Consider the following 21,682-nt stretch of genomic DNA (forward strand, 5'->3'; position numbering starts at 1 on the left):
CAGTGTAGATCATATATGTTAGACTTATTATCTTTTTTGAGATAATCATATCATCTAGTAGGTCGTTCAACCCTATTCCATAATTTTTTGGATGATAAGGTACTCTGAGACACTCAATGATTCGACGGAGCAATGAGTTATGACAATATTGTAGATCCAATATATTTTCATGTGTCGGAGTTACCAATTGAATTTTCGGAGCTGCGTACTACATAGACGCTGCTCATTAATTAATATATAAAATTAAAGTCTATTTTGCTAAACTATTAAAAAAAATAGCTAATAAAAATTTCGATAAGCTATTTTAGAAAAATAAGATTGTAACAACTTCCTATTGGGATAATATAAATTTTGGGAATTTTTTTTCAGTTTGTTATATTTGTTTCTATTTTGATTCGTCCTCTGTAAAATCAAATTGTCATCCTAGTTTGTATGTTCAATTTTTTGGTAATTTTGGTCCGACTTTGGCTAGGAAAATCCCTACTCGCTCGAGTTTTATAAATGGGAGATATTTAAAAATTGAGTTTGAGAAATATCGATACGGGGAACACGAACAAGAGTGCGATCTTGAAAGATCCACGATTTTTATGTCAAATAGGCAAGGCAAGCTTTGACGTCCAATCATCATTAAATTATGCTCCAGATAGGTTTTTCATGCCAAAAGGCCCAAACTCAAACCAAAATCGTCAATTAAAAAAAAATTTAACATTCATGAGACTATGTAACGAAATAAAATCAGAAAATCGTAAACTTTATTAATTAAAATAATATAAATAAATACCCTTCTGGGGCTGTCGGAATGCGAAATCCACTTGAAAGTGTGGTACCATTTGGCTGCCTCGATCTTCACGGTTGCTAGACATGAACAAAGAGCGGTTTGTTCAGCCAAATTTAATTTGTTACATTGATTCCTGGGACTCTTTTTAGCCAATCTAGCTAAGATGTTTTGCGGTTCATGAAGGTATATATATTGGTAGCAATATAATTCCAACGACAATCATGGGCCATGGAAACAAACGCATCATCGATGGTTAAAAGCGTTAACTGATTTTTTAAAAATATTTTAATAAATTATAACAATACATAAAATATTTTATATATAATATCTAAAATTAGTCAAAATATGCATAATTATGTTCAACTTTTTCATTAAAAATTTTCCAACCATGCTTATTAATGCTCATAGATTTCAATAAAATATATATGCATAAGTTTTTTCAACCATTTTTTTTTAAAAAATCATTAATATTTTTAAATTTATTTATTTTTAATTAAAGTGAACTACATAGGAAGTTTGTTAGCAGCCTGGGTAGTCGATTTTCACTATTAAAAAAAACGGCAATTTGCTACGGTTGGAATAATCCGTGGCAATTTTCCAAGGTTAACAAATGTTGCCACGGTGTCAATTAACTGTGGCAAAATTATTGCCACGTTTTAAATTAAATGCCACGGTTTTTAAGAATCGTCGTAAATTGCCACGGGTTATAAAAATCGTGGCAAAATATTTGCCACGGTGTTAGTTAAAACGTAGCAATATTGCCATGATTAATTTTAATCGTGGAAAAATAAATTAATTCATTAAATTTTAGCTGTAAATTAATTATATGTAAATTTAGTTTATGATATATATATTACATATATATGTCCCGTAAAATATCGTAATTTTGTGTTTACAACAAAATTACATCATATTTAATAATAAAAATAATTAATTAATTAAATTTGTCACAGTTTAACTCAAACCATGACAATATTGCTACGGTTATAGAAAAATCGTAGCAATATTGCCACAGTTAACATTCACCATGATATATGTCCCGTAAAATATCGTATCTTGTGTCTGTAATAAAATTACATCTCCTTTCAAAAAAACAAAAGTTAAATTACATCATATTTAATAATAAAAATAATTAATTAATTATATTTACCACGATTTAACTCAAACTGCGGCAATATTGCTACGGTTATAGAACAATCGTGGCAATATTTTCGCGGTTAGACTTAACCGTGACAAAATTAAATAATTCGTTAAATTATTTAATATAATAAATTATATTATATTTTGTCACGGTTTGTCAAACCGTAGCAATATTGCCACGGCTTTAGTATAACGGTGACAACATTGTCACGATTTTAGGAAAACCGTGGCAAAAGATTTTATAATCTCTTTCCCCGATCCCCCTTTTCTTCTTCCTCCTTCCATTTCTGTCAAAACCCTACACACTGTTGTCACTCCCCGCCTCTCTCCATCGATTTATCCTTCAAAATAATATGATATTTGAAATCTATGTGTTGTGAGTTTCATTTTCTTGTAGTTTTTTCATTTTTTCGTTGCCAACGTGGACTACCTCGACCCGCCGTCGTCGTCGACGCCCGCCTACGCCGCCTTCCGTCGGGACGCCGCTGTCGTTGCTTCTGGTGAGTCGGTTTATTTTTTTAAATTTGTTTATGTATTAATTTGTGTTTGGTGATTTATCAATCAAATGGGGTTTTTTTGTGTGTTTGTAAGGTGTTTTTGTAGCCTTGCCGCCGCCGCCGCGGCCCGTCATCATGACTTGCTGCCGTTACCAATATTAAATATTTATTATTGATTAATAATATATATAAATAAACATTTTTAATATAAAATATTAAAAATTTTCCACGGTTAAGATAAACCGTAGAAACTTTTAATATAAAACATTAAAATATTTTCACGGTGAGGCGAAATTATGACAACTTTTGCCACGGTATAATCCTAGCTGTGACAAATTTTGCCACGGTTTTAAGCAAAACCGTGGCAAAAGTTTCAGCCCGAGCTCCATGGCATTATGGAGAGAGTAGAATAGGAGGGTTTCTTTTCTATAGATTGCCATGGTTTTTTAACTGTGGCAAACGTTTGTTTTCGTAAACCGTGGCAAAATCGTGGCAAATTCAATTTTGCCATGGTTTTTGTCACGCTAGAATCGTGGCAAACGTCTTTTTTTTGTAGTGTTTTCGACATTGCATAAGTGTAGTAGCCCGTACCCGAAATCAGTAATTAAGTATTAATCAATTCATTAATTCTTGTATTAAGAGTAAACGTGATTAAGAGAACTCTTAATGGGTTAACGGAGTCCGAAATTGGATTCAGAACACTTGATTATGGTTTTCGCAGCTTATTTCTGATTATCTGTTTAATTAAGTTAATTGTATGCCTAAGTTCTATTAGTAGGTGATCCGGGTAAGGGTCAGTACAATAAGCCTTTCATTTTCTAAAAATTGGGACGATGGGTGATAGCACCAAACGTTGCCGCCTAAACTATTCCATACGACACTTATCAGAACACATTTATACGCTACGTCAAAAAAAAAAAAAGATATACGTTCCATTTCCTTCCCTATTTGAAATCCCATATCTCATTTTGCTGACCCGACTTTTTGGAATCACAATTTGGGATCTTTTAACACTCAATTCTGTTTCTGGGTGGCCCCTTGATCACTTTTAAATTATAAATGTATAATCATAACTGCACATCCTAATTATTAATTAATATAATTATAGTAATGATAGTTGTAGTGATTTTAATAAAATACTAATAGTAAAAAACATAATGAATGCACTAAAATTTTGCAAAAATAGTAAACTTTACCATTAAATTTTGGGCAAAAATCATTGAGTTATTTTGCGATGAGATATTTTATTTTTATTTTCTTTCTACTATAATATTTTTTATTAGCATATTATCATTTTTTTTATGTTTATTTTATATAAATGAGAGTTTCATTAAAAATCATTTCATATTAAAATAACATATACAATGATCTTTCTCTATTCATGTATTCTTTAAACGCACATCTTTATTGAAGTGTAAATATTGCTAAAATTTTTTAAACAATTAGTAATTTTTGTTGTAATGGACTGATAGTGCATTGCCCTTATTTTTAACGGAAAAAGATCCTTATTGGAGAGAGAAACAACATTAGTGTTGTGCATTGAAAAAACATTGATCCATGTGTGTAATTAATTAAACATATTATTTTTTAATCCTGTGATATAAATTAGAGAAGCTAATTCAATGCACAGTATCTGTTTCTCTCTCCACAGCAGAGGATCCAGATCCATTTTTAACATTCAACTTCCCAAAATATCTATTTCTCTTTATTAGTATTTTATGTTTATATTATCGGTAATAGCATATATATTTATATATCCAATTAGAATACTCCAAAATAATAATTTACAAGAGAAAAAATATAAATGTTGTATAATGAATTGAGGATGATTAATGACATAATTAAAAGCAAAATTACATCTAAATAATTTGACTTATTATTGCCCTTATTTTTATCATTCATCTTCCGAAAATTTATATTTTTCTTTATTAGTATTTTATGTTTACATTATTGGTATTGGTATTATTAGTTTATAGTGTGTCTCTTAATTTATCGCCGATATCTAATTTTTTAAGACAAAATTCTCACCAATAATGCTAATAATAATTTAATATATATATATATAGAGTTTTGCTATTCTGCCCACCACCATGCCCACCTATGAGGTGGCAATCATCCAATGGATGAGATTAATCATATACAAATGGTTCATCTAATGGATGAGTGACACCTCATAAGTGGGCATGGTGGTGGGCACGGGAGGTGGGAGCATAGCAAAACTCATATATATATCCATTTAGAAACTCCACAATAAAAATAAGACGCAATAAAACAAACAAACTCAATATTATGATCCAATTAAAAAAACTCCAAAAAAAAAATAACACTCACTAAAAAAAACTCAAATATTAAGAGTCAATAAAAACCCATTAAAAAAAAGACGCAATATAAACAAACTCAATTATTAACCTATTAATTAATCCATGTAGGGAGAGAGAGGAATTATTGTGTTTCCTCAAATATCCTTATAATTTTCATGTAGTTATCAAAAATACCCCTCGTATTTAATGCTCCAATGAACAAAAAATTTGGTTAATTATGACAATAAACAATAAAAAAAACTTTGCTTTTCATACACTTTTTTATAATAGAAATAGATTTACAGTAGAAATATATTAAAATTTTATTTTATTTTTTTCCCACTATTTAGAAAGTTGACTTTTCTATTGAAAGTTATAGTTGGTTGACTCCCATCGCTTTTCATCTGCTGTCCATTTGTCTTGTGCGGGCTGCTCCGAATCTGGTAATAAACTTTTCATAAGGTACCGTCGAAATGATTAATTTTACTGAGCTTGCTCATAATATTATATATGTTCATTGCAAGATTTCTATTTTTTTATGTTCTTTGAAATGTTAACATAGGCAATCGCTATTGGTGAATTTATTTCGTGGTTGCGTGTTTGTATCGTTCATTAATTTCTAGATAACAACGGGCTATCGATTTATGACACTTTTGCTTTGATCCGGCTTTTATATGTGTCATATATAGGTTGAATGACACTGCTGGATTTTTACCTTGAATAGTTGTGAACTTTTTGTTCGAGTAAACTAATAGATAAATTTAGATGAATGAAGCCATAAACTTTTGATTGAAACGAAAGACAAATTTGAACGGTAAAATCCCAAGATTTTTCAGATCATGTTTATTAATATCTATAGGTAATGACGAGCTTAATTATAATTCCAGTTCACAATTCTAAGAAATTAATGGTTTGAATACATGACATGATCTCTCCCTCTCTGCCATGCTGATATGCTCACCAAGCAATGATTTGATTGTGATTGTTGCCAGTACTTGAAACTGGATGATTATCAGATTTGAATTCAATACTTTCAAGTTTGCTTCCGTCGTGATCATATGAGATAAGTCTTGAATTATTTTCAGCTGATGTTGTGTGAAGAAGAAGTCCACTCTAGTAGGAAAAGAAAGAGAGAAGTTAAAGATTGGCTAGAGAAAGTTGATGTAAAGAAACCAGAATTGGACAGCTTGAACCAACAATTACAGCAAACGAGATTTTATAACTTTAATTCCCATCTACATCCAGGAAGCCTTATGAAGGAGATGAAGTTAGAGGTCGATAAACTTGTTGAGTGTGGTAAATTTGCTGAGAGGCTTTTTCTTGAAGTTTGCAAGATGAAGGGGAGGCCATTAGAGGGCAACGAGCTTTACACAAAATTTGAAGACTGTTTGGACGTGGTTAATGAATGACGATGACTTACGTATATTCACTGTTGTTAGCTACCATCACGAGGCTATTAAAAGGCCACAAAACCAAGGCTAATGATCCCATTTATGAGCCAGGAAACCCCACCATAAAGGATCATCAGAGTCATGATTGAGGACTTTTATGACCAATTAATAGGCTGAAAAACGTGTGTCTCTTCAGCTAGCTGTCCAAGACCACTATATACGCACCTCAATTTTGAAGGAAAATGATATACCATAACACCTCATACCTTCAAGTTTAGTTTCATTTTCGAGTAAGAGAAAGATGTGTGGTTCTTGTGTATTTCAATAGTTGTCTCATTCTCCCTAGTGAGTTTGAATTTTTTTGAAAAATTCTAGCAAAGAATTTAGTGAGAAAATTAATAGAGTTAGCCCACACTTTTGTCGATTGGTTGATTCCAAGATTGGTGATGAAGATCGTGGAACAGAAGCAATTTCTGAGGAGTGGCATACAAGAAGTCTATAATTCATAAAACTTTGGTAACGATTCTTAATTTCATTGTAGAATTTGAGTATTAAATTTATATATTATAATATTTTGTGTGTTTAATTATTAAGAACTTGTGAAGTTTTTATAATTAAAAAATATCATTTGTTCGATCTATACAAAATTATTTTGTCGTAAAAAATTAATAGAGTTAGCCCACACTTTTTTTTTTTTTTTTTGGTCAGCTCTGTTTTATTCTTCAAATTTAGCAACAAATGCCACCTATTATCTTTTTATTTTGTAATTCGGGAGATTTGGTTCATATGTATTTTCATGAGCATATAAGCGCGGATTCATTATAACAATCAACATGTACAAATCCAATACAAATATTTAAGAGGAAGGTGCTGTCCTGGAAACATCGGGCATGTATATTTTTGGATGGGGTTCTTGAATAAATCGATACCACTACAGCAACGGTGATTTGGTGGTGGTTTGAGATTTTTCAAAAGGGATTTTTTGTTTCTGCCCACAAAATTGCTTGCCAATCTATGCACAAAATTTAGTAGATGCTACATACATTTATATTAAGCTTTGATGATCAAATCAAGAATAAACAAAACTAATAACATTGTTTCTAAAATATTAGATGCACCACAAATCAACATGTGACCAAGAAAAGATGCTTTGTTCAGTCTAGCTTTTATAATTAAGTTACGTTTATATTAAATTTATAAAATCACACTCATTTTATTTCATAAACTATCAAATATCATTGACACAAAAGGGGACAAATCACAAGAAAGATACCACTTCTAGTTAATTTGTCACATGTATACTTATCGCAATATATATATATATATAATGTCTATTTAGACTTGACTTGTCACCCAAGATAAATATTCATGTCTAGTGATTTCCTTAAGCATAAACTTCATGCCTATTCAGAAAAAATCTTTCATCCAGCTAGGCTCCTCATCAGCAGGAGTCTTTATTTTTATTTCCTAAAACATCCACAAGTATGAAAAAAAAAAATTTACAATGAATATATATATGTATATGATATGTGAGATCAAATGTTTGTATTCGAACTCATAAGTAAATGCATAAAATTAATTAAATAAAAATAAAAATAAAGATTTTGGAAAACTTACATTTTCAGACTTGATAGATTTCTCGTTCTTATGTTCACTGAAACAATAATTTTAATATCGATGAGTTTTTATTTTATTTTATTATTTTACAAATAATATAGAGTAATTTTAGACCAAGAAGATAAAAATATATAGTAGCAAGCAAAATAGTGAGAAGACATTAAAATGTCATCACAGAATGTAAAAGTGCATGCACGTTCCTAATTAGATATTAATTAACAATCACCTCACCTATATACATCCTTCAACTTATTGATCAAACGTCACAATGTTTCTAAATTATAAAAATAAGTGATTTATGTTTTTTTTTCTTAATAAATTTTTTGAGGTATTCTCCTTAAGTATCACTTCATAACATAGATTCCAAAAGATTTAAAGTCCCAACATATTATCATTTTAGTGATATTGAGAAACTAAAAATATGTATATTGAAACATCGACAAAATAATCACAAACCTGAAATCAGTATCTGTCAGAGTGTCCCTATGAAAAAAAAAACTAACCAGTGATTAGATTTTTAAATAATTCTTTTGCAAGAATAATATAATAGAAGGAAAAACAAACAAACAATATTTAAAACACCAACATCATCATAAGTAAGTTAAGAACTATAATGCTTGTCCCGCAAATTATACTGGTCTTTAGCAAAACTTCATCCCCTGAAACGAGTAAAAGACATTAAATAGCAAGAAACAAATACAAGTGAACGCCATATTAAAATTAAAACTTCATCTTTAGGTTGAAATTGATTTAAAAAAAAAAATTCTTACAATCGATATCGTTCGGCATCCCGTTCTGCGTCGTCGAAAGTATACTGTGAACACAAAACCAGAAATAAAAAAAAAATTCGCAACATAAAAATAATTAATTTCCTTGACTAGCTACAACAATGATCGGAATGAGCACCAATATTAATTACTTCTCTTCTTCATACCTAAACCGAGATATGTCGCGTTGTTTGTCTTAGATTTTAATTTCTTTTTATCCTTTATTTTTATATATACACCGTTTGATATTAAAATTATGATATAATTACATGCCTTAATTATCTCAATTTGATATTAATGGCAAGATATGCAAACGTGAAATATCTCGTTTCCAAATTTGAATTATGAAATCAATACTCTAAACTAATACAAAATATTTTACAGAAAGTATTTATTGATTTCTTTTTCTTTAATTTATGCATATTCCTAATTTCTATGTGACTAGTTTTAAGAAAATATATGGTTGATTCGTTTTGTCAAGATTACTGATAGATCCAACAGTTTGGGCAACTATTTCAAAGTAGGGTAATGCTACATGTACACGGAGTGTTACACATTAGGTTACACAATGCACTTGAAATTACATGATTATCCCTACACTTTATTTGGAAAAAATCTTTCAAAAATGCATGTAGAATAATCATGTAATTTCAAGTGCATTGTGTAACTCAATGTGTAATATTCTATGTACATTATATGTTACACTTCAAAGTATTAGATGTACCACAAATCAACATGTGATCAAGTAAAATTAGTCAAGCATATATGTTTGAATTTTAAATTAGTCAAGCATATATGTTTGGAGCTAGTAAAATATTTGTCTTGTATTACCATATTTCGGGTTTTTGGTGTCTCATGAGACGATGATTCCACTGCTTTGCATTATACTTCAGATGCATGATCGATCATTACAAACAACATTCGCGAGTTCTTGTTTTCTTTGATTTGGAAAGGTTTAGAAGAGCATGACTCGGATGTGCATTAAGTATCTTTGAGTTGATTGTTCTTCTCCGCTTAATTAATTAGGATGCAACATATCTTCATCAAACAACAAATATTTTCACTTTAAGTAACTAGGTGTGTACAATTACAAGATGCTCGGAGCTCAAACACTAACAACTATTAATACATTGTTTTAAGAGGGTGGAATCGGCGAGGGATCGTGCTGATGGAAGCAAACCTGAGCCAAAACGAAAAGTCTGTTTAGAGGCGCGGAGACATCGATCCTTCCTAAATCTTCAGTCTCCCATAAATGTTGTTTTCGGCTGCAAACAATGGTAAGAAACAATATATCAATTTTCGAAAAGGCAAGTTGATATGCATCAGACTAGCTTAGGTACATTACTGTGTATCGACTTAGTATAACATAAGGATCAATGATAATCACTTCAGTGATCTACCATAACATAAATTTTTTTTTCCCCAATATAAAGCACAATATATTGTTCAATTCGATCAGTACATGTGTATTACCAAATCGATCACGTGGAGCTTGTCTTAAAAATAATATTTTCGTTTCTTTGTTGTCCATATATGTTTCCAACAAAATTATATACTTGAGTAGCTCGCTAAGAGGCCGTTCATCCTCTCCACACCTAGAACATTAATTGAGGAAGAAATTAAGGGGGGTGTATTCAATCTGGAGAATTATTGACTTTTATGTATTTTAGAAGTTTAGAGGTATTCAATCATGACTTTTATATACTCTATAGAAGTCTAGTGATATTCAAAATAGACTTTTATAAAGTTTTAAAAGTCAAGTGGTATTCAACCTTGACTTTTAAAAACTCTATAAAAGACTAGTGTTATTCAAAATGTCAATGAACTTTTAATAACTCCATGAAAATCATGAACATACAAACATTAATGCTTAAGGTACAACTATATTTTGTAAAAAAAAAGTCTTTGGTATAACCCAAAGATTTGGATGGATTTCTAAAATAATAAAACTCATAATTTTCTTTTTTTTCTCACATTTTCTCACTCCTCACTATCTCACTCCTCTCTATCTCCCTCTCTCTCATATTCAAAATGAATCTCCTCTCTATCTCACTATTTCTCATATTCAAAATGAATTATATATTCGTTCTTTTCCTAAAATCAAAATAAAAAATATTATTTAAATATTTGAAATTTTCAAAATATTTTGTGCTTTTTAAATTATGATTTGTACCAATAATTATAATATTTAATGATAATAATATATGATTCAAAAAATTATAATATGATTTAATTCAAATATTTGAATAGTGGATAACAGACATGATAAAAAATAAAAATTGACAAATAATTTTTTATGATATAATTTATAATTTATCATATGTTTTTTTTTAAAAAAAAACTTTACACAATCGCAAATTTTTTAGTTTATAATTTTGTTACGTTAATATATATATATATATATATATATATATGTAAAATAAATGAAATCCATTTTCATAAATAAATTAAAAAAATATTTCAAATAAATTTATTATTTATGTCAAATAATTATTATTTCAAAGGAAAAAAAAGAAAAATAATAAGATATATTAAAGATACATGAAAAGTTTACAAATCTCTATAAAAGTCCTTCAAAAGTCTACAAAGAATCCATGCAAATCTGTTTGTAAATCCGTGAGATTCTATAAAAGTCAATAAAAATCCATCAACTCAACAAAAGTCTATCATTTTAAAAAGTCACTGAAAGTCATTAAAACTCTGGATTGAATACACCCCCCTAAGTCAAATTGTGTCAATGCGCGCAAGTCATTGACAAAAAAACAAAGAGAACAATTTTAGTAAATAATAAATTATTAATATCAGTTACTTTAATTATTAGTAAAACTAGCTAGTGTAATCAGCACATGTGTATAAATTAATATAATATACATATAAATAATATATTTTTATTTTTCATTAATTAGTTTAATTATGATTTTTTTTAAATTTCTAAAGTAATGTAATTTAAAAGTTATTTATCTTATATATAATTTTTAAGTAAGAAAAATATGGACAATATGTACAAATAGAATCAAATTTACATATTTATTTAATATATAAAGATAATTTTGTAAACAAAAATGTTGGTTTCATCTCTCTATAAGGAGCACGACTTGTCATCCCTACAGCTACAAGTAGCTCAACTATTAGCTAGATATAATATATATAGATAACTAAACATGTCAAAATATTTATTTAAATAGTTACAAAATATTTAAATTAATAAAAAAAATTTTACATGGAAATTAATTATAACTTGAATGGGCTTAAGATCATTAAAATAAGGGCAAATTATTTCAAACTCTCTATTACCAAACTTTTATTTATCTTAACTCCCTACCTACCTTTTTATTTGTTTTCACTCCTTAGTGGTCCTTATTTTTGAATTAAAATTAATAAAACTTAATTTTTTGTACGTGGCTTTGTTATACCCATCGAACCAATTTCGGTCATGCAAGACTATCGGTTACGCAAGGTTTCCAGCCGATACACTCTATATTATGGCCCAACATGCTTCCGTAAAAGGAATTAAATTCAAATACCTCTTTGACCATAATTTAATCGGGTCATACCTGCCGATTTTTACGAAGTGCTCCTCATACTTCAACCACACAATCGCAACAGATGGTTTCTGCACAAGCTCCTTCAACGACACCCAGCACAACCTTAATTCGTTTTCTACCTTAAGACGTATGGTATATAAATTTAATTATAAAATATGAGCATGGAATAACAAGAGACTTAGAAAATTTATTCAGACATAATATTATTACATAAATCAACTCCTTTGAAGAGGAGAATACAACTTGTTTCGCTACTCATAGTAGCCTTGTTTTTTAAATACATAAAAAAAAAAAAACTTAGTACAATAGAGAGAAAAATATTAAAACAATTTATTTATAAAAAAAACTGAAGGGAATGATCGATGTCTTCAGTTTTCTCAAATGTTTGTATTTATAGAGTCTCTGTACGACACCTTTCGTTGTCTGAAAGGGTTGCGTATCAAATGTTGCAACAAAATATGTTGGAAACTTTGGGGTCATAATTGTAATTGTAAATGTTTAAATATCATCAATTAAATAAGCCATAAATTGATGTGGTCTAATTTAGAATTAAAAAAATTGACTTAAGGACTTAATTGTCATGATATTATTATGTGGATATCATATATGATATTTCTGATTTGTTGAATGGCCAAATTAAAAATAGTGAAAACTTATTTAATTATAAAACGGTTTATGGGTTGGCCTGCTCCGTCGGCACATTTTTTTTTAGAGTACAAGTACAATATTTTATCAATATTACAACTACACGATTCAACAATGTAATGAAACTGTCCCCATAACCGACGAGACTTGACCATGGACTCGAGACTTGCTTATCTCGAGCGATGAAACTACTTAAATCTACCTAAATAAATTAAAAAATTAACCAACATTCAGCGAGAATCGAACCTGAGAAAAATTGATTTTTTGACCGCTCTAATTTTGCTATTTTTTGGTTTCTTGTTTTTTGTTTACGTTGTTTCTCAATGATACTCATATCGATTGTAGGAATTTTTTTTTATCAATTTCAAGCTAAAAATGAAGTTTTAATTTCAATAAGGTTTTCACTTGTTTTTGTTTTTTGTCATTTAATATCTTTACTCTTTCCAAGATACGCAGTTGACGAAACAATTGACATGACAGACATTCTTGTTCATGAATTACTAAAGTTGGTGGTGTTTTAAATATATATATTTTTTCAATTATATCACTCTCGCAAAAGAATTATTTAATAAAATCTAATCATTGGCTAGTTGTTTTTTTTCATTGGAATAGAGTCGTACCTTTCGCAAAGACCTATATCGGGTTTGTGATTATTCTGTCAATGTTTTAAATTTTTCATTAAAAATTTTTTTAGTGCTTCTCAATTATTATAACTAAAATTATAATATGTTGGGACTTTAAATCTTTTGGGATCTATTGTATGTGAAGTGATCTTTAGGGAGTGTTTTCTTTATAATTTGTTAGGAAAAAAAATCTTAATCACTCATTTTTAGACGATCTCATTGATGAAACGAGTGAACTCTAGTACTCTACCCCTATTTATAATAATAAGTAATACTTTTGACATAAAATATAATAATTTTCAATAAATAACCCAAATAAAAAAACTCGTCTTACAAAAGCAACCCGTAAGACCTTTTCACATGATTTTTTGTCTATTTTTAAGAGTTTACTAATATAGTCGTGATGTCTGATTAATAAATTTAAACATGTATGAGGTGAGGTGATTGTTGATTTCCGATTATGAGCATGCATGCGCTTTTGCCTTTTGTGATGACATTTTAATTTTTTTTCATTATTTTTCTAGCTACTCGTTTTATATCTTCTTGGCTTAAGTTTACTCGATATTATTTGTACAATACTATGAAGTCTAAGAATGTAAGGCCTTTATTTTTAGTTTTGATTTAAGATATTTAAGTTTATTCATTTTACTTATGTGAGGAGTTAGACTACAAAGATATGATTATCACATGTACATATTCATTGTAATTTTTTGATCGCTATCCTTCTTGTGTATATATGATTTAGCTAGCTAGAAAATAAAATAGAAACTTTTGCTGATGAGAAAATCACTAGAACATGAATTTTTTTTTGTGTTAAAACATTAATCATTCATCCACCCGACTACCATGTGTTGTTTAATTTTCCATGCATCGAAAGATAGTTATTAATTGTTTACACAGCCAAATAGTAGTTTCAATTTTCACAAAGTATGCAATTGACGTTATTGTTATTGTTATTATTACTTTATTATAATTACAAAAAAAAAAAAGGAATGGTATCATCCAAAAGTGTATAGCGTTGGATCTAGCCATTAATTCTTCGATCATCGAAGATATTTAGTGGGTTAGTTTATCTATGATGTCCGAGCATACCCAGTCTATTACTAATGCCAAGTTGGGCCAGATTCGTAGCTGAGTTGAGTTTGAAATTTGTTTTTCCTTTTTTTTTTTTTTAAGTTGTTCATACGATTGAATTTATGTTTCTTAGACACAACAAAATCGCCGAAAGAGCATGAATTTGATTTTAACATACAATGTACTTGTAATATCTTTACCATGCATTAAATTTTAAAAGATCGTGGGTAAACATTCTACTAAATCGAATGAACTAAATCCGATATAACTAAATAGTTTTTAGGATAATCAAATTTAACCAAATTTCTCTCAAAAATCAAACTTACCGCATCGAAATAAAATCAATTTTTCGGTTGATAAACAATTTTTTTGACTAAAATTTCAAAATTAATAACTTGAATATGATATTTTTATAATAAAACACGTTATGCCTAAAGAATAAAATAACAAAAATTACCTACGATATTAAATATAAAAACACTAAAAATAAATTATAAATGATAATAAAAAAATCAAAATCTAATTATTTAGTAATTCGGTTAATTTATTACTAAAAAAATAAAATAAAAATATAAATTACAGATTATCTTGAATATTTTATAAAATATTTATCAAGTGAGTAAGTTTTTGTTTCTTAAAAAATTAGAATATTATACAAATACATATTTCCAAATATTTTAAAACACTAATAATTTTTTGTAGACTGTAGATCAGTAATATTCCTCAAATCTATTTCAATCTGTTTTCCCTCAAATTGTATTTCATCTATTTAATTCGCTATCTTGTTTAGAACTTCCGAATTACACTTGGTTAATTCTGCTGATGAAGTCAACCTAAGTTAACTTCATGTGTGTCAATTTTTTTTACAAATATAATGACTCACTAACTTTCGTTAACTCGAGTACAAATGTTGCAACAAAATATGTTGGAAACTTTGGGGTCATAATTGTAATTGTAAATGTTTAAATGTCATCAATTAAATAAGCCATAAATTGATGTGGTCTAATTTAGAATTAAAAAAATTGACTTAAGGACTTAATTGTCATGATATTATTATGTGGATATCATATATGATATTTCTGATTTGTTGAATGGCCAAATTAAAAATAGTGAAAACTTATTTAATTATAAAACGGTTTATGGGTTGGCCTGCTCCGTCGGCACATTTTTTTTAGAGTACAAGTACAATATTTTATCAATATTACAACTACACGATTCAACAATGTAATGAAACTGTCCCCATAACCGACGAGACTTGATCATGGACTCGAGACTTGCTTATGTCGAGCGATGAAACTACTTAAATCTACCTAAATAAATTAAAAAATTAACCAACATTCAGCGAGAATCGAACCTGAGACAAATTGATTTTTTGACCGCTCTAATTTTGCTATTTTTTGGTTTCTTGTTTTGTGTTTACGTTGTTTCTCAATGATACTCATATCGATTGTAAATTTTTTTTTTATCAATTTCAAGCTAAAAATGAAGTTTTAATTTCAATAAGGTTTTCACTTGTTTTTGTTTTTTGTCATTTAATATCTTTACTCTTTCCAAGGTACGCAGTTGACGAAACAATTGACATGACAGACATTCTTGTTCATGAATTACTAAAGTTGGTGGTGTTTTAAATATATCACTACTAGAATAATGGCTTCTAATGACACGTATAAATGCCCTTATATGGAACATTTAGTGACATTAAAGTTTTGATGACATTTACAATAAATTTCCTCTATTCTAATGTCGTCTTAGCCTTTGTGACATTTTGCAATGTCAGGATAAAATATTATTAGGGACTTTAAAAGTGTCATAAATTACGGATTTCAAGACAACATAAAATGTCAAAAAATGTTATTTTTAATGACACTGATGTATGTCTTATACGTTTATTTATAACAACAATAAAAATTGTCAGTAAAAGTAATTTATAAAGTCAATTTAAAATGTCATGTCAACTAGACTATCGTGACATTTATAAATGTCTTTTATACTCATTTTTATGACATTGAAAAATGTAACTATTTGCTATTTATAAAGACATTTCAAATTTCTTTTTATCAGTTTTACAATCACATTAATAAAATTTTGATACCCTATCAAGACATCAAAAAATGTCAACAATTAACTATTTTGATACCATTATTCTCGTAAATATAAAATTAATTTAAAACATAAATAAAATTTTCATTGAAATCAAAATGCTATACATGATTGTCACATTTGTTATTTGTCTCTCAACTTACAAACTTTTTACTTCTAAGTAGCTATGAACCAAAAAATTACACCACAAAATTTAGTTTTTGTGCTAATAACAAAATAAAATATAGCAAAAATTCAGCCTGATTCATATAGCACCTTCAACCTCCACATCCTCATAAAAATCCAATGTTCGTTCTTTGATACCTGCAAATACAATAATACATATTTGCACAAGTAAGATAAAAACAATAAAAATGTAAAGTGAACAATTGATAATTGAAATGATTGAATACAATATCAAATGAGAATTAAACCGTCGTTTGAATAAGCTTACCTAATAAAATTTGTACCAACCATCAACTGCAAATAAAATTATACGTTTAAAATTAAATGATATAATAAGAACCTAAAAAAAACATATTGGAAGTGCTTAAATTGAGATCGGTGCTTAAAAAGAGAATCCTTCGAGATGTAAATGTTGAAGAGAACTTCAACCAGACCAGGGTAAATGCAGTAATCATTTTTTAAAAATGAATATACTCTTCTACTGTATATATGAGAATTCTCAGCCAGAAAACAAGTTACAAATTCTGATGGTAGGCATTACCTCTGCAAAGTTCCTCTGAGCAGCAAAGCCAGCATAGAAACAACTTGTGATTGTCTGTGATAGGTGAAAGAGATCTCAAATTATCCATGAAAGACACCGAGCACATGCATAGTCCAACATGAAGACAATTCCAAATTTATTTACATTAGAAGATATCGAAATGATATGTTAGCCCGCAACTCTAAAATACTGCAGGAGATGCATAATAATATATGAGAATCAAGAAAACGTTTCCCCACCCATTAATAAGATGGTCTCAAAGCTACTATTTTTTTTTTCTCTTAGTTGTGTTCGTCAAGTAGACAAATATAGAAACTTATGATAATGGGTGAATGTTATTTTGATAAGTTCATACTTCCCTTGAAAAATAAAAAATTAGCCAGCTTGCTTCTCAATTGTTTCATTGATGTAACAAAATACAACAGATACACGCAGCTTTCATCAACAAGTGCATTGAACTAAAAATGGCACAAGTTAATTAAACATTGCACTGTTTCAAACATAATAAAAAATGGCATAAGTGAATTAAACATTGCACTGTTTCAAACATAATATTTCAAACATAATAATTGCACACCGTGACAAGGTTTCAGAAAACATTTTTTTATGCAGGTAAGACCTAAGATCATTAGGATAGAGTCCTGGCTGCTTAGCCAGCTAAACAATAACAAGCTAAATCAGTTGCCGGGGCTTGGAAGATAATAAATCATAGATTGATTGTTAACAAATTGATTATGACGTGACTTAATACCTCGCTGACTATGGATGTTATCTTTGTGCACTTTCAAATTTTCAAACTCACCTGGATTAATGCTGCAGCGGACCTACCAGCTCCCGCAGACACACCAATTGGTACAAACAGATGCGAAAAAGTCGGGGTCAATATTTTCAATCCAAAGGCAGCATTTTCTAAAAGATCAGCAAATAGCCTCCAACCTTCGGATTGACATCAAAATGCCTCCTGTATTTTCACAATCTTTTTTCGCATAGAATCAGAACATAGTGCTTCAAAGTTCTTAAAAAGTTTTAAATGCAATGAAATATGTCCAAAATCAGTGCGATATTAATCTAAAATACAACAACGTTGGCCATCATTACCATTACTTGGATCCTTTTTAAGCAAAGGACTCAAACTTCTTTTAGAACCAAATAAATGAAGGCGAATATTTTTCGGCAATTTTATCACATCAGGGTCTCGATTCCCATTTTGGAAAATAGCACAAAGACACGTGTAGTTGTGTCAAAGATACAAATTAAGTTTTTCAAGTCACCAATGATCAATACCAGATACTAGTCATACTATATAAGAAGAGTATTAGCCGAAAATAATATTTTAGATTCATAACATTTTTTTTCAGAAGAGAAAAGGACGGACTACCTGTTTTTCAAGGTCGTCTATGTCATCCTCAAACAAATCTTTTGATTTAACCTAAAACAAAGTTGAAGTTAAAGCACAATAAAAGAGACGTTCTTGGTCAAACAGTGTCATATGTATATTAGAACCAACCTCTGGGCTTCTGATTCTCAAGGACTTTTGAGTTCAAGCAATCGTCCGTCCACTGGATTCCATTCACGCACATGGACTAAAAGGGCGCGCAGGAAACAGCTCGCAAAAAGGCAGAAATACAGAAATATGTATATATTCAATAGAATCATGTATATCAATTACTATGGCTTGCTTTTATTGTTCCCTTCTGGATAAATATTTTTTTCCAAAAGTCTATACGAAATTTATTTTATGTTCACAAAACATGCAAAGATTACTTGGTTAATGTAGCAACAAGAACAATCCCAGTTCCTGAAAAACATCTAATACCAATTTATTTATACGTGCACTAATCAAATTTCATCAATATGGCAAAGCTTAAACGTACTCAAATCCTCCTTAATTATAAGGAGCATTCATTTCTATCCTTTGACTCAATGTATTGATCACTTGCTAGATTAAGAAAAAACGATAAACAATGAACACTCGCTAGATTAAGAAAAAAGAACTATTTTATCTTAAAATTAGTTGGTATCATACAGTATCACGGAGATCATATAAATAAGATGTCAGTATATTTTTTAGGATTACACTAAAGGAGAATTTGCAGAATATTAAGTACTTGTCTTCGATGGTGGACATTAGTTTTAAGCGAAGGTAAGTATATAGATGTTGGAGCTAGAAGCTACGGTTCTAGCATTGTCAGCTGGTTTAAGAAGCAATATCCTAAGCAGATCAAGAATTTTGATATATATGCAATCGAAGCAGATAAGTCCTTCCATGACGAGTACAAGTTCAAGAAGGGGGTTACCTTGCTTCCATACGCCGCGTGGATCAGAAACGAGACCTTGTTTTTCGAAATCAATCAAGATTTATTAATTCCAATAAATGAACTGAAAATGTTAAAATCCAAAAAATGAAGAACCCACAACATAAAACCCATCTTAATCTGTGCGCGTAAGAGAAACAAGGATAAAAGGATATACATACTAAAAAACAGCTAACAAAGTGGACGAACTCGTGAGGACAAAGACGCGCAGCTTCGGTCGCGAAACAGGGTCTAATTTCAAGCTTCTTGCTTGCGATTTAGGAAATAATCAAAAGCTTTAAGGCTTGGGTTGCTGGAACAGAGGTGGCCGGACCCTCTCCGGTGGTTTACGTGCGGCGGAGCGGCGAAAACCAAAGGTAGGAGATGGCTAGGATTGAGAGGCCACGGGAAAGGGGCTTAGGGTTCAGGTTTTTTCCCCACTTCTAAGTTTTAATTAATAATTGATGTTAAAGAATAAGAATTAATAAAGATTGAAATTGATATTATTTGAGTTTGAATGTGTACATGGTTTTTAGTGGGAAAAGATGGAGGGAATTGTGAAAATAAAAGACGGATTGATATAATAAAAAGTTGATATTTAATGACATTATGATAAAAAAATGTCACTATAGATAACTTATTATGATTTATATTTTATCAAATTTATTTTTTTTCACAAGTGTCATTAAAAAGTAGTTTTGCCAACACTGTATAAAAAATGTCATCCCAAAAATGTCACTATATCCAAATTTTCTAGTAGTGTATATATTTTTTCAATTATATCATTCTCGCAAAATAATTATTTAATAAAATCTAATCACTGGCTAGTTGTTTTTTTTTCATTGGAATAGAGTCGTACCTCTCGCAAAGACCTATATCGGGTTTGTGATTATTCTGTCAATGTTTTAAATTTTTCATTAAAAATTTTTTTAGTGCTTCTCAATTATTATAACTAAAATTATAATATGTTGGGACTTTAAATCTTTTGGGATCTATTGTATGTGAAGTGATCTTTAGGGAGTGTTTTCTTTATAATTTGTTAGGGAAAAAAATCTTAATCACTCATTTTTAGACGATCTCATTGATGAGACACGGTTTCATTGATGAAACGAGTGAACTCTAGTACTCTACCCCTATTTATAATAATAAGTAATACTTTTGACATAAAATATAATAATTTTCAATAGATAACCCAAATAAAAAACTCGTCTTACAAAAGCAACCCGTAAGACCTTTTCACATGATTTTTTGTCTATTTTTAAGAGTTTACTAATATAGTCGTGATGTCTGATTAATAAATTTAAACATGTATGAGGTGAGGTGATTGTTGATTTCCGATTATGAGCATGCATGCGCTTTTGCCTTTTGTGATGACATTTTAATTTTTTTCATTATTTTTCTAGCTACTCGTTTTATATCTTCTTGGCTTAAGTTTACTCGATATTATTTGCACAATACTATGAAGTCTAAGAATGTAAGGCCTTTATTTTTAGTTTTGATTTAAGATATTTAAGTTTATTCATTTTACTTATGTGAGGAGTTAGACTACAAAGATATGATTATCACATGTACATATTCATTGTAATTTTTTGATCGCTGTCCTTCTTGTGTATATATGATTTAGCTAGCTAGAAAATAAAATAGAAACTTTTGCTGATGAGAAAATCACTAGAACACGGATTTTTTTTGTGTTAAAACATTAATCATTCATCCACCCGACTACCATGTGTTGTTTAATTTTCCATGCATCGAAAGATAGTTATTAATTGTTTACACAGCCAAATAGTAGTTTTAATTTTCACAAAGTATGCAATTGACGTTATTGTTATTGTTATTATTATTTTATTATAATTACAAAAAAAAAAAAAAAGGAATTGTATCATCCAAAAGTGTATAGCGTTGGATCTAGCCATTAATTCTTCGAACATCGAAGATATTTAGTGGGTTAGTTTATCTATGATGTCCGAGCATACCTAGTCTATTACTAATGCCAAGTTGGGCCAGATTCGTAGCTGAGTTGAGTTTGAAATTTGTTTTTCCTTTTTTTTTTTTTATGTTGTTCATACGATTGAATTTATGTTTCTTAGACACAACAAAATCGCCGAAAGAGCCCCATTGATCAATTTTAACATACAATGTACTTGTAATATCTTTACCATGCATTAAATTTTAAAAGATCGTGGGTAAACATTCTACTAAATCGAA

General features: G+C 29.4%; 1 long non-coding RNA gene across 4 annotated transcripts; it reads right to left on the minus strand.

Moving 5' to 3' along the window:
* Nucleotides 1–16,562: 16,562 nt before the first annotated feature.
* Nucleotides 16,563–19,949, minus strand: LOC140889363 (uncharacterized). 4 transcript variants are annotated; one of them, XR_012152140.1, is made up of 8 exons: nucleotides 19,660–19,949; nucleotides 19,481–19,562; nucleotides 18,691–18,766; nucleotides 18,562–18,612; nucleotides 17,986–18,159; nucleotides 17,184–17,237; nucleotides 16,911–16,936; nucleotides 16,563–16,780 (listed from the first exon to the last, which is right to left on the minus strand). It is a non-coding gene; the product is annotated as an uncharacterized lncRNA (long non-coding RNA). The 4 variants fall into 4 exon arrangements; XR_012152139.1 differs by having other exon boundaries at nucleotides 16,567–16,780; nucleotides 18,691–19,516; XR_012152138.1 differs by having other exon boundaries at nucleotides 16,567–16,780; nucleotides 18,691–19,562; nucleotides 19,656–19,949.
* Between the last annotated feature and the right edge of the window lie 1,733 nt (nucleotides 19,950–21,682).

The sequence above is a fragment of the Henckelia pumila genome, chromosome 3 (genome assembly GCF_033568475.1).
Source record: "Henckelia pumila isolate YLH828 chromosome 3, ASM3356847v2, whole genome shotgun sequence".
In the NCBI taxonomy this organism is placed as follows: domain Eukaryota; kingdom Viridiplantae; phylum Streptophyta; class Magnoliopsida; order Lamiales; family Gesneriaceae; genus Henckelia; species Henckelia pumila.